A 14731-nucleotide genomic window follows, 5' to 3' on the forward strand; every position below is an offset into this window, starting at 1 on the left:
GTCATTATTTGTAAATGTAAGTGTGATTCTGCAAATTCTTCAAAAGGAAAAATCCACATCTATTTCAGCTGTTGGATTAGCTAAAGTGTGTTTCTTAGTATAAAATCAGTATTGCACTGACTCATAAAAATTTGAAGTTAAAAAAAGATTGTAACTCTAAGTTGAATTTAGTGGGAATTTTCTTTCTCATGTTTCCAGTCTTAAGAATAAACTCATATTTACAGCAATTTTCAGTATTGTTTGTTGAAGAAGAATCTGGGATGTGTCTTGGCTTATAATAGTAACTGCTAATAATTATGTAAGGATCACCAAGTGCCACATCCAGGCAAAGCATCTCGTGAATAATGTCTTTTAACCTTGCTGGCAGGATAATTATTTGTATTAGTTCCCATTTTGGAGTATCTGAGAAACAGTAAATAAATCTACCAAGATCACATGATTAGAGATAGTTGAAGTAGCTTTGTCTCATTTCAGGGCCAGTTCTCAGTCTCTGTCCCTGTCTTTTTCTCACTCTTAATGTTGCTCTCTCTCTGTCTCATTCTCTTTCTCAGTGGTGGCAGATTTCATTAAAAATTGAATAGCATCGCAGTGCCATCCATTCTCTTAAGTCTTTAGATGTGCTTCAGCATATTCTCCATGCCCTAACTTTGCATACAATGGATTGATCAGTGCCATGCAAACATATAATACAGAAGACATTACAGAAACACAGAGATGTGTCTGTCCTACAAACTCTCATCCTGTCCCAGGTTGTTCTCTGCCATTTGAGGCTGGGGGAAGGGAGCGCAAAAGAAGGGCCCAATCTTGCCATTTCTATACAACATGGTCCTGGAGGTTCTAGACAATTCCATAAGGAAAAAAAAAATCAAGGCATCCAGATTGGAAAAGAAGAAGTAAAGCAGTCATCACTTACAGTTATCTTTATTTCAAATACAGAAAATTCCAAAGAATAGACACACACAAAATACTGCGAGAACCAATAAACAAGTCTATCAAGGGGTCAGGATACAAGAATGTTATTACTAACAGAACTTTTTGTATGTTGCCACAGTATCCTTCTTACTTGGGCTAAACCGCTTGCTTCAACACTGACCTCTGGCCTAGGTAAGCAGCCTCCCAGCCCTAGGATATAAACCCAGGTCTGCAGCCACTACTCACACATCTCTCCCCTAAACCCACAGCTGACTGCAAATAATAGCCCATCATCCCCACCTTCAGACCCCTAGTCCCTCTCCCTTTAACCAACACTTGCAAGACCCAAATTTAAATACAACTTACCTAATTAAAGCAAAGATGAATATACAAAAATCAATTGCATTTCTAAATAGTAGCAATGCACAATCTGGAAATGAAAGTAAGAAAGCAATTACATTTACCAAAAAAAAAAAAAGTGCTCAGGAATAAATTTAACAAAAGAAGTGCAGAATTTGCACATTGAGAACTACAAAATCTCACTAAGGGAAATTAAAGAAAAATCAAAACAAACGGAGAGCTGCTCCATATTCGTGGATTGAAAGGATCAATTTTGTTATGATAACAGTTCTTCCCAAACTGATCTGTAAATTCAATGCAGGTGCTATCAAAATCCCTACAGGCTCTTCTGTTGAAGTTTACAAGCTGATCCTCAAATTCATGTAAATACAAATATCTTAGATTAGCGAAAACAACTCTGAAAAAGAACACCAAGTAGGAGTATTTCTACTACATGGATTCGAAAAGTAACTATGAAGCAATAGTATTGAAGACAATGTGGTTTTGGTCCAAGGATAGATACACTGATCAATGAAAATAAAAGTACAGAAAGAGGCACCTCTTGTTTTCCATCTCCAATTAGGCTTTACATCTTTGTTTTAGGGTGAGCTATAGCTTCTATCCCCAAACTACAAAATCTGTCAGTTGCCCAAGCGTCCATTCTCTTAATCCCCATATTACAATATATCTCATTAGCAATTCTAGATGAAATAAAGGAATAAAAAAACTCTCTCCATAATCTATTTTTTGGTCTACAAAATGAAAGCCAGAGCCTTACAATGATTTTCCCAATGTTAAACAGCTCATTCATTTCAGAATCAATTTGATAATCCGTATCTCATGACTACTTCTAATGTAAGACTGTGCTGAAGGGAATGGTACATTATCAGTTTTAGTATTTATTATTGTTTTGTGTGTTTTTACTTTAAAAAATTCTGAATCATATACTGGTACTAGCAAAACTACTTTTTTTTTTTTTTAAGATTACGTGTCTCAGTCATTCAGTCATTTCTTTCCCTCCATCAGCAGCTCCATTAGCAGAGAGGATGGGGGTATGCCAAGAAGTTAGGAAAAAGGGCAAGAGGATAAAATACTAATAGAAAAAAGTTAGACCATGGATCCTTTCCAGTTTAATTTTCCATTGTGCTACCTTCAAATAGAACATGCTGAGTGTTAGCTGTCTCACGTACTGGGCCAAAATTGGTCCTTGATGAATAATAACACGTTTAAGTGGTCAGTACTATAAAGGAAGAACTCGCAAATGTGACAAGACAAAGGTTTTTGAAAAAACCTAATATGCCAAGGACAGTTCATTAGAAATTGTGTTTTAAAAATATCTAATACTTAAGTCAGTGATCATTTTGTAAAGGGTAAAAGGAGAAGTGTCACTGCTGCTTTTCTTTTTACCTCTATTGCCTTCTATTGTAGGTAGCATAATTGTAAAGATGAAGGTAATATTAATAGATATTTTGGCCTCATTTCCAGCATTACAATTTCATTTTCTCAGGAAAGGGAAAAAAAAAACACTTTGGAAAGTTTCTTTAATAGAATTGAGGAAATCATAAAGGCATAAATGGTAAAAAGTAGTTTTAAAGAATTATGTCATTTTATTTCCCAAAAAAACATACTTTAAGAATTGTTTAAAATTATAAAACATAACAAAAACAACTACTTATTATTTAAGACCTACCTTGTGCATAGCTAGACCTCTTCTTGAATTATTTATCTCATTTAGTCTTCACAACAATTTGTGATGCTGCTATATAAACAACCATTTAAAGACAAGACTTTTTCATTCATTCAGATATTTACAACTCCCCAAAAAGGTGTGTGACCTAACGCTATTCCACAAGTGAAAAATTTAAACCAAAATTTAAACTCATTTTGGTTTTTGAAGCACATAGGAATTCATGTCACATCTCTCAGACGAGGATATAGAAAATACTTCATTTATCCTGTGGCAATTTTTTTATATTATCATCACCATTTCATGTCATTTGTACATTAATCTTAGAACATTTAGAAAATAAGGGAAGAGAAAAAATGAAAAGGAAATATTAACTATAATCTTAACAGCTATGAAATGTTTTTCTCCTTTTAGTTATTTTTCTGTGTTTTTGCAAGAAACACTATTTAACCTTAAGTCTAATACTGTTTTGAGGTACTTTACTCAATTAAATATTATGGTTGTAAGAGGGAGTTACAGTTATTTCCATTTTACAGATGAAGGAACTAAGACTTTTCAGACTCATCTTGTGTATTTCTGCCCCAGAACAATTTCTTCTGAGTGGCCTTTTTCTTTTAGTGAGAAATGGTATTTGCAGAATCCATTCCATTCATTAGTGGTGTTCATTGTTACTATTGCTTCCAGATCTTTTCACTGAACAGGTTTAGGAAATTTTTTAAAAGTAAAATACAAAAGAGTTAATAAAGATAGCTCCGATTTAAATGTATTTTACATAGGAGTCTCAGAATAACAAAACCAATAAAAGAGGGTACAATATTTTTTTCAGCTTTTTATTGTTCATGGGGTAACCCACAAAAATATCTAGAAAAAATGGTTGGTTTTAAATTTATTTGGAATAGTTATTATTGTGGTCATGCCAACAAATACATATGTACTTAAGTTCAAGTTTTTGTTGTTGTTTGGTTTGGTTTGGCTTTTAGGTCTTTAGGCATTTTAGTCTCCAATATTGTTTTTTAATTTATAAATGGTCTTCAGTGCTTGTGTTTCACTTTCTTTCCTTCTTCCCTTTTTAATTACCATTTTAGCAATTGTAAGGAGGCAGATGTGGCTCATGCAATTGTGCTGTCATGTACCATATGGTAGGCCCCAGGTTCTATTCCCAGCACCTCCTGGTGAAGAAAAGCTAGCCTGCGCTGCGGCGGAGAGTTGATGGCACACAGAGAGTGCAAACAAGGGGGTGGTGGGGGTGGATAAATTTTTTTTTAAAATGAAGTAAAACAAATAAATCTTTAAAAAACGAATTCTATAATCATCATTTCATTTAAAAATATAATCAAATACATAAATATATTCAGACTCCCCTTTTCTTAGGAAAACAATAACATACTATACACATTGTTCTCCCCTTGCTTTCTTCATTTAAAAATCCATAGTCTAGTAAAACCTCATGTAAGACACAAATATGGGTGATAGTGCATGTATAAGATAGTTTTTACAAAATACAAATACAAATATACTAGAGAGAAGGAAAAAGAATAGCAGTTATGTAAGGCAGTGGAAGCATAGAGAGATTGAGAGGTGATGAGTTTTGTTTGTTTTATACTGTTATTGGAATAATAAAAGTACTCTAAGAATGACTGAAGTGAAGAATGCACAAATATGTGATTACATTGAGTACCACTGAATGCAAACTTTGGATAGAGTTATCATAGTTACTTCAATCAGTATCTTATTGATGGGCATTGGGGTTGCTTCCAGTTTTTTACTAGTACAAATAATATATCTTTTTAAATTTTTAGCCTGTGCGTCTTTGGAATGGACTACTAGATGTGAAATCAGGGAATCGAAAGGTAAATGCTTGTGTAATTTGCTAAATATTGACAAATTCCCCTCCTAGGAATTGTACCTTTTTCCATTTTTGCTAGAAATTATTAAAGTGTTTTCCCACATTCTTATCAACAGAGTATATTCTCAGATTTTTGAATTTTTGCCCAACTAATAGGTGAAAAACATATTTCCCTTTAATTTAACTTTGCATTTCTCTTATTTTGTGCCAGAGCGATCATTTTCTCACGTGGTTAATAGCCAATTGCCTTTTGATATGCAATATGATTGATCTGTCCATATTTCCAGCTTATTTCTTCCTGGTGGGTTATTATTCATTTGCTTCTTTTTTATTAAAAGGTCTTTATATGTTAACAATATGATATTAATACATTTACACTTTTATAAATTGAAATATATTTTTCATATCTAATTTTCTTTTTATTCTGCCTGTATAAAAATTTTTCTATGCAAAAAAGAAATCTAGCTTAGTTTTTGTTGTAGTTCAATTTATCTACGTATTTATTTCTGGATTTAGAATATTAATTAGGAAAGTTTTCCCTACCCTTACATTATAAAGACATGCATTCATTTTTACTTCTGATATTTGCGTGGTATAATTTGTTTCATTTAATCTTAAATCCATTTGGAATTTTTAGTAATATCCTGCATACAAAATAGATGCAATTTTATCTTTTTTTCGCATACTGCCTAGTGAAATGTTTATCTTTCTCTCACTGAAGTTAAGTGTCTCCTCTTTATCCTTTACTCATTTTGCATGTCTAATTGGGTCTCTTTCCAAAAGTTTTCTTCTTTCCCTTTAGTTAGTCTGAGTTATCATGTGCCAATACTAATAATGAAGCTTTGTATGATGATGAAAACTCTGATGGACCTTAATCCCATCTCCTATTTCTTGCTCTTTTTATTTACAAAGTTTTCCTGTCTATTCATTCTTGTTTGTTCATCCAAACAAATTTTATACTAAACTTGACTAGTTCCACAAGAAAGAAAAGTGCATAGTATTTGTATTTAATTGGGATTGTGCTATATTTATAAATTATGAAATACCTTGTAACAAATATAAAATGAATCATGGAAATAAAATATCACCATTTCACAAACACCACAATATTAATTGCTTTCAGACAAAATTAAGTGGTCAAAGTATTATGAGAAGCAGGATATTTACAAATGCCCAAAGTATCTGTTTAGAAGATATTTACTAATTTTAAGGGGAAAAGTAGTAACTTCATAGTGGAGAAATGCTGTGGACATCATCTTAACAATGTGACCAAAACTGTCATCTCCAGGAATGGATCAAACCAACATCCCTTGCCTCATGATGTGTTGTACTGGAAAGAATCCAACATCAGTTCTATGGTATTCTGACCAAAATGAGGCCATATGCCTTTTAACCGCAAGGAAACATGAAGCAAACCCAAAATGAATGATAGTCTACAAAATACCTGGCCATTACTTCCTTAAAATTGCCAAGTTCATGAGATACAAAGCAAGGTCAAAGAACTCTTCCACAGTGAAGGAATCTCAGAAGATATGACAACAAAATGTAACACTTGATCCTGGATTAAATTTTGTATCAGAATGAAAGACATTAGTGGAAGAATTGGTGAAATTTTAATAGGATAATAGAATTGTATCAATGGTATTTTCCAGGTTTTGGTTATTAGTCTATGTTTATGTAAGATGTTATCATTTGGAGAATCTGTTTGAAGATAACAAAGGAATTATTTAAACTGGTATATTTTTTTCTAAGTCTGAAGTTATTTCAAATTTAAAAGTTAAAATACTTAAAAATAAATAGAAAAATACTCATAATTATTGCCTCCGAATTTTATGTTTTAGTTCACATGGATTTATCAACACAGAAATTTATGACAATGTTACTTAAAATTGATAAAATTCAGAATAATTAAATACCCAACAATATAGGCTTTCCTAGGTAAATTACTATCTATCCAATTAGTGAAATGGTGTAGAGTCATTAGAAAATGATATAGATATTCTTGGTGTTGCTATTCTTTAACTTAGAGTATGGTGATATGTTGTTATATGAAAACTTTAACTTAAAATTAATGTATGGTTGGGGGGAGACGGTATGGCTCAGTAGTTGAGTGCCTGCTTCTCCTGTGCTAGGTCCAGGGTTCAGTCTCTGGTATGTCCTAAAAAAAATGAAATTAATGTATGGGATATTTCTTAATGCACCTGCGCAGGCACACATACTATCAGTGTTGTATTTTGGATAAATGCAGGTAGGACTGGCTAAATAATTTGAAATACCCAGTGCAAAATGAAAATGATATTTCCTTTTTTCAGAAAGTATTGAGAATTTCAAGGCAGTGATAGCAGAGCAGTAATCTGAGCTCAGGGCCTTCTGAGCACCAGGCCCTGTGTGACTGCACAATCCCATACTCATTCAGCCAGCCCTGTGTACCATGTTTAGGATCCAGATGGGCAGATGAGCTAAGCTTGAATCCCAGCTCCACTGTTTACTAGCTGGGTGAAGTTACTTAACCCTTCTAAGCTCCCGTTTCCTTTCATGAATAATGGTGTTTGAGTGATGTGGGAAGACTGAGGCGCTAACAATAACTGTCCAGTCATCTAGGGTGCTAAGATAACTAGTGTGTTGATTGCATATGTACACTTGGTAACTGGTTACCTGTCTGTATCCCTACAGGTGTAATACATTTGTCCACTTGATTCTCCCTGGTTTTCCAGAGAGACAATTAATTATTTTCTCATCACTTTAGCATTATAGACCAGATGAATGTTGAGTAACTGGGAGGAGAAGGCACCCTTGTCCTTAAATGTATTGGGGTACCTACAATATTTCATAGTTTAATAGAAAGTTTAATGCTTTTCTGAGACAGATGTCATATGTCAAACTAAGAAGGGAACATTCTCTTCCCAACTTCTTAACTACTTTTAAAGACAAATGGGTATTGGTATGGTGAAATTCAAATGTTGGTGTCTTTGAAGACACTATAAGATTTTTCTCCATCACCTTTTCATCTTTAATGTAATGAATCACATTAAAATTCACCTTATGTAAGACTTGCCTTTGATTAATGAAATAAATCCTTCTAAACTTACTTGCTAGTGCTGTATTATTAATTTACTGTTTTATTTAATATAATACATCAATATTTAGCACTGGGATCCTAAAATAATACTGTTCTTCAGAACTCCTCTTTGTATTATCTTTCTTAGATTGCAGTTAGCTTCCTTTCATAAGTCACAATGTAAAGTTTTCTGTGTTTATTTAGCTTACCAACTGTGTAAACAAAGAATATTTTCTTCCTTGACTTTTTATTAGAATATTCCAACAAAATCAACTTTTCAAATAATAGATCTTGAAAACTTATCAGTTTATTCATGAAATAGAAACTCAGTTTAGAGTTATATCTCATTTTAGACAAATTTGTTAATATTTATAGAATTATAGTTCACATCAATTTTCAAATTATTAGCAAATGCAGTCTTGTAGCTGTACCCCCTCTAAATCAGATTTTATGTTTATTTCTCATTACTTAGGACTATATTTACATTTCATTTCATTTCATCTTTCTTTTAACCTTGATAATATTTGAAGCATGTTTCTGTTTTATTCACCTTTGAAGGGAAACTTCTTGAGTTTACTGATTATTGAATAATTTCCTATTTTCTAAGTAATTTACTTCTACACTAACCCATACTTCTTCTTTCTTTAAATTTTTGTGTGATCTCTTCTTAATTCTTTCTTTCATTATTTTTTCATCCTTTCAGATGACAACAATGTATTTATAATGATATTTGTGGTTATATCTGTTGCTCTACGAACAACATGGGTCCTGATGGTGTAATGTTCTCATTTATGTTAATCTCCAAATTTTTTAGCATTTGCAGTTCTGAATTATTTTTTGGAAAACATTACTGACAAATAACTTAATTGTTACTTAACCAAACATTTTATCTTCTATTTTTCACCCTGAAAAGCTTATATGTAGGTAATATTTGTCACCATGAAGTTTCTCCTGCTTGCCATCCAATTGCAAAGTGAGCAACTTACCTTCTCGAATGTACCTCAAAGCAGGCTCCTAGGAAAATTTGTGGGTCCAGCCCATTTTGGGAACATTTTCCTAAAGTCTCTGTTTTCCTGAGGATAACTACTGGTTCTCTGGAACACTGGTCTTTTCAGTGAAATAATCCATAGTTTTAATCCTATTTCTAGTCTGTTCACACTTAGCTTGTTATTCTAGGGTGCAGTTTCAGGATTTACTATGTTCCAGCCAACACTTGCTATTACTCAGCAGTTATTGCCAGCAAGTTGGAGTCTCTGCATGAACATACATATTATGAGGTTGTTCACTCCAAATAATAGAGTAGCACCCAAACAACAGAGGAGATAGACTCGAGGTGTCTCGTTGCTGCAGGCCCTGCTGATTTACAAAAGCAACTTCATGATTTTTCGCCAAGGAAACTCTACTTCAAGTAATGAAGTCAGGTTATAAGAAAAGCAGAAGACAGAAATCTGCATGGGTTCCATTCGCATTCCTGCTCCAAAATTAGCAGCAATTACTTAACCGTGAGTGCTTTCCTTTAAAGCTGTTTTTGTCTTTTCTTCTTTCAGTGTCCATCTTGGATGATCCAGAGTGATTTGGAATGAAATCTCACTGGCCATCACTGGCCAGATAATTATCAGAGAGGAAAAATCAGCAATTGTCCTTTAAATACAGGAAGCAATGATTGCATAATTATAGGAAGAATTCATTCAAATTAAGCAAATTATTAGAATTTTTAATTTATTTTAGCATGCCCTTACTTAAAACATTTGCTAGCAGCTATTCCTATGAAATAAACCCAGATCATTTTCAATTTTTTCTTTTCTTTCCTTTTTTAAAATTTTAAACTACAGAGTAAAACTTCTACATTTGAAGTTTTGATTTGATGGCAGTGGTTACATTTTTTTTCACCCTCAAAATGATTATAGCAATCTTCCCTGTTCATGAGTGTAAATTTCACTTATTTGTGGCTCAGTAACTCTGGTTTCAGTTTCTACCCAAAGCTACAAAAATAACTTCCAAGAGTACCATATAAGTAAATTAAGCCATCAAGTCATCAAGCTGGGAATGTCACACCCAGGAGGGTAATTCAGTGCTTATAGCAGCTACTGTGGGGCTCTAACTAGAATTTCCCAAAGCTGAGAGTATTCTCAGCCTCATATAAACTTCATGGAACATAAATCTTTACTTCAGAAATAAACTTTGTGTTTTGAAAACAAACCATTTATTGTTTGATAAAAGGTCCTTGAGATTTGTTGGGAAACAATCTAATGACTCCACTCTATAAAAATACTATGGAACAATGATTGGAAATCTAACCTTTATTTTAAAAGAGCAGAAGAATTCAGGCCCTTAGTTTTCAACTCCTGTTACGTGGCTGGCTGCACAGAGCACCCAGTTTCATAAAAAATCATTTCCTAATGTATAATTTTATATTTTCATATTTTTCATGGATTTTTTATACCTTCATTAATACCTTTTCCTCTCACAGAGGAAGAATTATAGGATATATGCAAAAGGTCTTCATGAATTATTGTGAACTTTAAGCCTGAATGACTTTTGTTATAGCTGTTTTAGAGTAAACTTGTAAATAGACTCTAAAAGCAATTTATTACATAAAGGGTCGCTGCACTTCACACAGTTGATTCAATATTAAGAATCAAACTTAAATTTCTTATAATCTTTGATAAGAAGTAATTTGTCTTTAAATGAGAGTACAGATAGTTTCTGTTATTTATCCAATGATTTTTACATGCTAGGTTGGTATAGTCTAAATTTTTACATTTATAAAACGGTGCAGGGTTTATATGAAGACTTTGTAATGAACTTTGCCAATCAACAAAATATGCCATATATGTACTGATGTTTTGAGTTAATGAGAACTTTGAACACTGTTTCCCTCAATAAGGTGTGAGAGTACATTTAAATAATACATTTCCATTCACTCGGCACTCTCTTCTCCAAAGTATAAATACAGAAGTGATATGTACATTGTTGAAAATGAATAATAATAATATTAATAAATACATTATCACTTTTAACAGAGTGTTGATCTTGTCACACACTCTTTACTGATTAATCACAGCTGCACACTGACTTATCTAGGAAATCCATAGTATGTAGTTACCCTTAACTCAATAAACACAGATTATACTAATAATATATACATAATTCTTTTTAACGATGCTGTTTAATATGATCATTTCCTAGAGATGAAGCCAGAAGGAATGGGAGAGGAAGAATGATGCAGAGGATGGCTCTTGGTCCTGGAGTAAGCTTGTTCCTTCTGAGGGAAATGTAACCTCTGGATTTGAGAAATTTATGAAAGTTCTCTTCAGACTAAGGAAACGTTACTAATCAGAAAATATATCACATTTCAAATATACCTTGGGAATTTGATAACTAAACGATGATTGTGGCAAGTTCTTTTAAAGATTGAAGAATTATTTTAACTCTACCTCCTGCCATTTTGTTGAAGCGTTATTTATGGTGTTCAAAAAAAAAAATGAAAACAACTACCTGTCAATGGAATGAGAAGAGATAAATGAATTGCAATGCATCATTCTATGACACACTAGGTTGATATTGAAATGATAGATCTATATCTATTGGCCCAAAGGGGTGTCTGAGATAGATTGTTCCAGTTGCTCAGTCTGAAAACCTTGATGTCATCATTGACTTCTTTCTCAGATCCTACTCCCTATCCATCAGCAAAGGCTGTTGGCTATGACATCAAACACATTCAATTTCTATCCACATCTCACCACCTCCACTGCTACTTCCTCGCCTAGCCAATATCTCTAGTTTGGACTATCCCATTAGCCTCCTTATTGGCCTTCCGATTTAACCATTTTCCCACTTCCAAATTTGTCTCACAATGCAGTCAAATTGACCTTCCATAATTGTAATCTGATCAGTAAGTCAAATCATGACAGCCCTCAGTTTCCATCCCAGCAATGTCTCCTCATCCCTCTCAGAGAAAAGTCATCTGCTGGCACAAGAAGCTTTATGACCCTGTGTGATCTGGCCCCATTTCCCTCTGTCCTCACATCTGCTCTTTTGCAGAGATCCAGCCACACTTGTAGGCTTACTAATTCTCAAAGATTTTCCTGCCCCAGAGCTTTTGCACTGGCTTTGTCCTCTCTCTGGATGGTTCTTATTCCCAATACTCTCTACATCTAACTCTGTCATTCTTTGTTCTCACATCTGTCCAAATCTCAACTGTTCTTTGAAGCTGTCTCTGATCATCTTATTTTAAATTGCAAACTTCTTGCTCCCAAATGTGCTCCAAATATAGTCTCAATGTCTCTTATCCTGATTGCATTTATCACCTTCTAGAAAATTAATTATTAATTATTTTTACCATGACAATTTATTTTCTATCTCCCCTCATTAGAATGAAATTTTCAAAGGAGTAGAAATTTTTGGTTTGCTTATTCATTTTGTTATATAGAAAATAACCTGACACAGAGACTCTACCAATTAAATATTGGATTAATACATGAATTAAGGAGAAAGAAAAGTCTTTATGATCACTATATGTTAAAAAACATTAAACAATATTGCAATAACTAACTTATCTCAGAATATGCTCTTTTAGCAGTCTTAAACATCGAATAGGTGTTGTAAATACCTAACAATCAAAATATATAAGAAACTGCTGCTCTATTGTGGAAAATATTTAAATTAACCAAAATAAATGAATTAAAATTTAGGCATGCCTTCATCACCAACATGGCAATTTAGATCACCCCCTGAAAATATCTTCCCAGACAATCAGTGAATAAAAAGGCAAACCCATTTGCTTAGAACTCTGGAGAATGGTGAAGACTGGAGTTAGAGTCCAGAAATGCTACATCTAAGAAAAAGAAAAATGTGAAGTGTACATTTCCATCTCAGAATGACTCTCTAGATTTCTCTCCCCCATTTGGTCCTGCATAGCCTGGGAGTCCCTAGAAGCAGTCCCTCCCACTGTGGACACAGATATACAACAACTCACATCAATGAGTTAGAACCCCACACGTAACTAAGCACAGGGACCCAAGTCCACAGAGATCCAGGGTGAACACAAGCTTCTACATCAGGCTGCATCCAAAAGGGGACACTGGGAGAGGAGAGAACATGGCAGCCTGTTGGCAAGAAGTATATTCACTCAATCCAGTGTCTCCTGGCTTCACCACATAAACACAAAATGAACTTTTCTGGAGTGCCCACCTTTCTTGACTGTCTCCCGAGGGTGGGATACCCTAATGGGAGAGATGTTGGAGGCAGAAAATCCCCATAGAAAAAAGGGGGATACCTTTCCTGCTGTAAGACAGGAAGGCTACCAGAACTGAAAAGTGTCAGGGAAAGGAGGACACTGAGTGTGTGTGTGGGGGGGGGGGGGGGGCAGGGGGAGGAATTTAAACAAATCTTAAGAGCTGGGAGGAAAATTCACTATAAAAACACACAGAACAGATCAAGATTCCCAGAGAAGGAACAGAGAAAAAGGAGCTGTCTCCTGGAGGTGAAATAAATGCACAAAAATACCTTAAAATTATACTGTATATCCAGGGAAATTATCAGATGAAGAGCTGAGAAAATCTGAATAGGTAAACACGGACTATTCTAAAGGTCTAAAATAAATTGGACCAAGCATCAAAGAAAAGTCATTACGCAGTCAGTCAACTATAAATGCTAGACAAACAGGAGAAACTGACCTTCAGAGTTAACAAATCAAGATAATTAGATGCCTAGACACCAACAAAAAATAACAAGCCATACTAAGAAACAGGAAGATATGGCTCAGTCAAGGTAACAAACGAAAACTTCAAAGGAAACACAGAAGTTAGAAAAGCTAATAAAAGTTGTTCAAACAAATCACACTAATAGCAAAGCCAGATAAAGATACTATAAGAAAACAAAATTACAGACCAATTTCTCTTAAGAATATAGAAGCAAAAATCCTTAACAAAATACTTGCAAATTGAAACCAACAACTGTTAAAGAATTATAAACAGTGATCAAATGGGATTTATCCCAGTTATGCAAGGATGGCTCAACACAAGAAAATCAATTAATGTAATACACTGCAATAATTAATTGAATGGGAAAAACCACATGATCATCTCAATAGATGATGAAATCATTAGACAAAATCCATTATTCTTTTTTTAAATTTATTGAAATATACCACTCATACATAAACATACAGAAACAATAAATGTAATAGTGTGAGCTTATAAAACAAATGTATATAACATCAAACACATTTTACATCTCACTTTACCATCAATAACTTGCATTGTTTTCAAACCTTTTCAACTAATGATTAAAGTGCACTGTCAAAATATTCTTGATAAAAACACTTAGAAAACTAGGAATAGAAGGAATCTTCTTGAACATGATAAAGGGCATATATGGAAAAGCCACAGCTAGAATCACACTCAATGGTGAAAGACTGAAAGCTTTCTCTCTAAAGAACTAGAACAAGCCAAGGATGCCCACTGTCACCACTATTATTCAGCACTGTACTAGACAATCTAACCAGAGCAGTCAGGCAAAATAGAGTAATAAAAGGCATTCATTTAGGAAAGAAAAGGACCTGTATTAGTCAGGGTTTTCTAGGAAACAAAATCAACAGGAGATATCTGTAAATAGTATGAGATTTTATAAGGTTCTCTCACGTGACCATGGGGATGCACAAGTCCAGCTTCCACAGCCAGGCTGCAAACAAGGGTTCTAATGAAAGTCCTTGATGAGTTCCTGGGAGACGTTGGCTGCTCATATATGAGCTGGAAATTTCTCTCTGAATGCTGAAATCATTTCTCCTTTCAAGGCATTCGCTGATTGGATAAAATGTCACTCATTCCTAAAGGCAAATTCTCTGGTTGAGAGTAGACATAATCAGCCATCTACACAGTAAATTCAG

Source organism: Dasypus novemcinctus, chromosome 17, assembly GCF_030445035.2.
Source record: "Dasypus novemcinctus isolate mDasNov1 chromosome 17, mDasNov1.1.hap2, whole genome shotgun sequence".
NCBI lineage: Eukaryota > Metazoa > Chordata > Mammalia > Cingulata > Dasypodidae > Dasypus > Dasypus novemcinctus.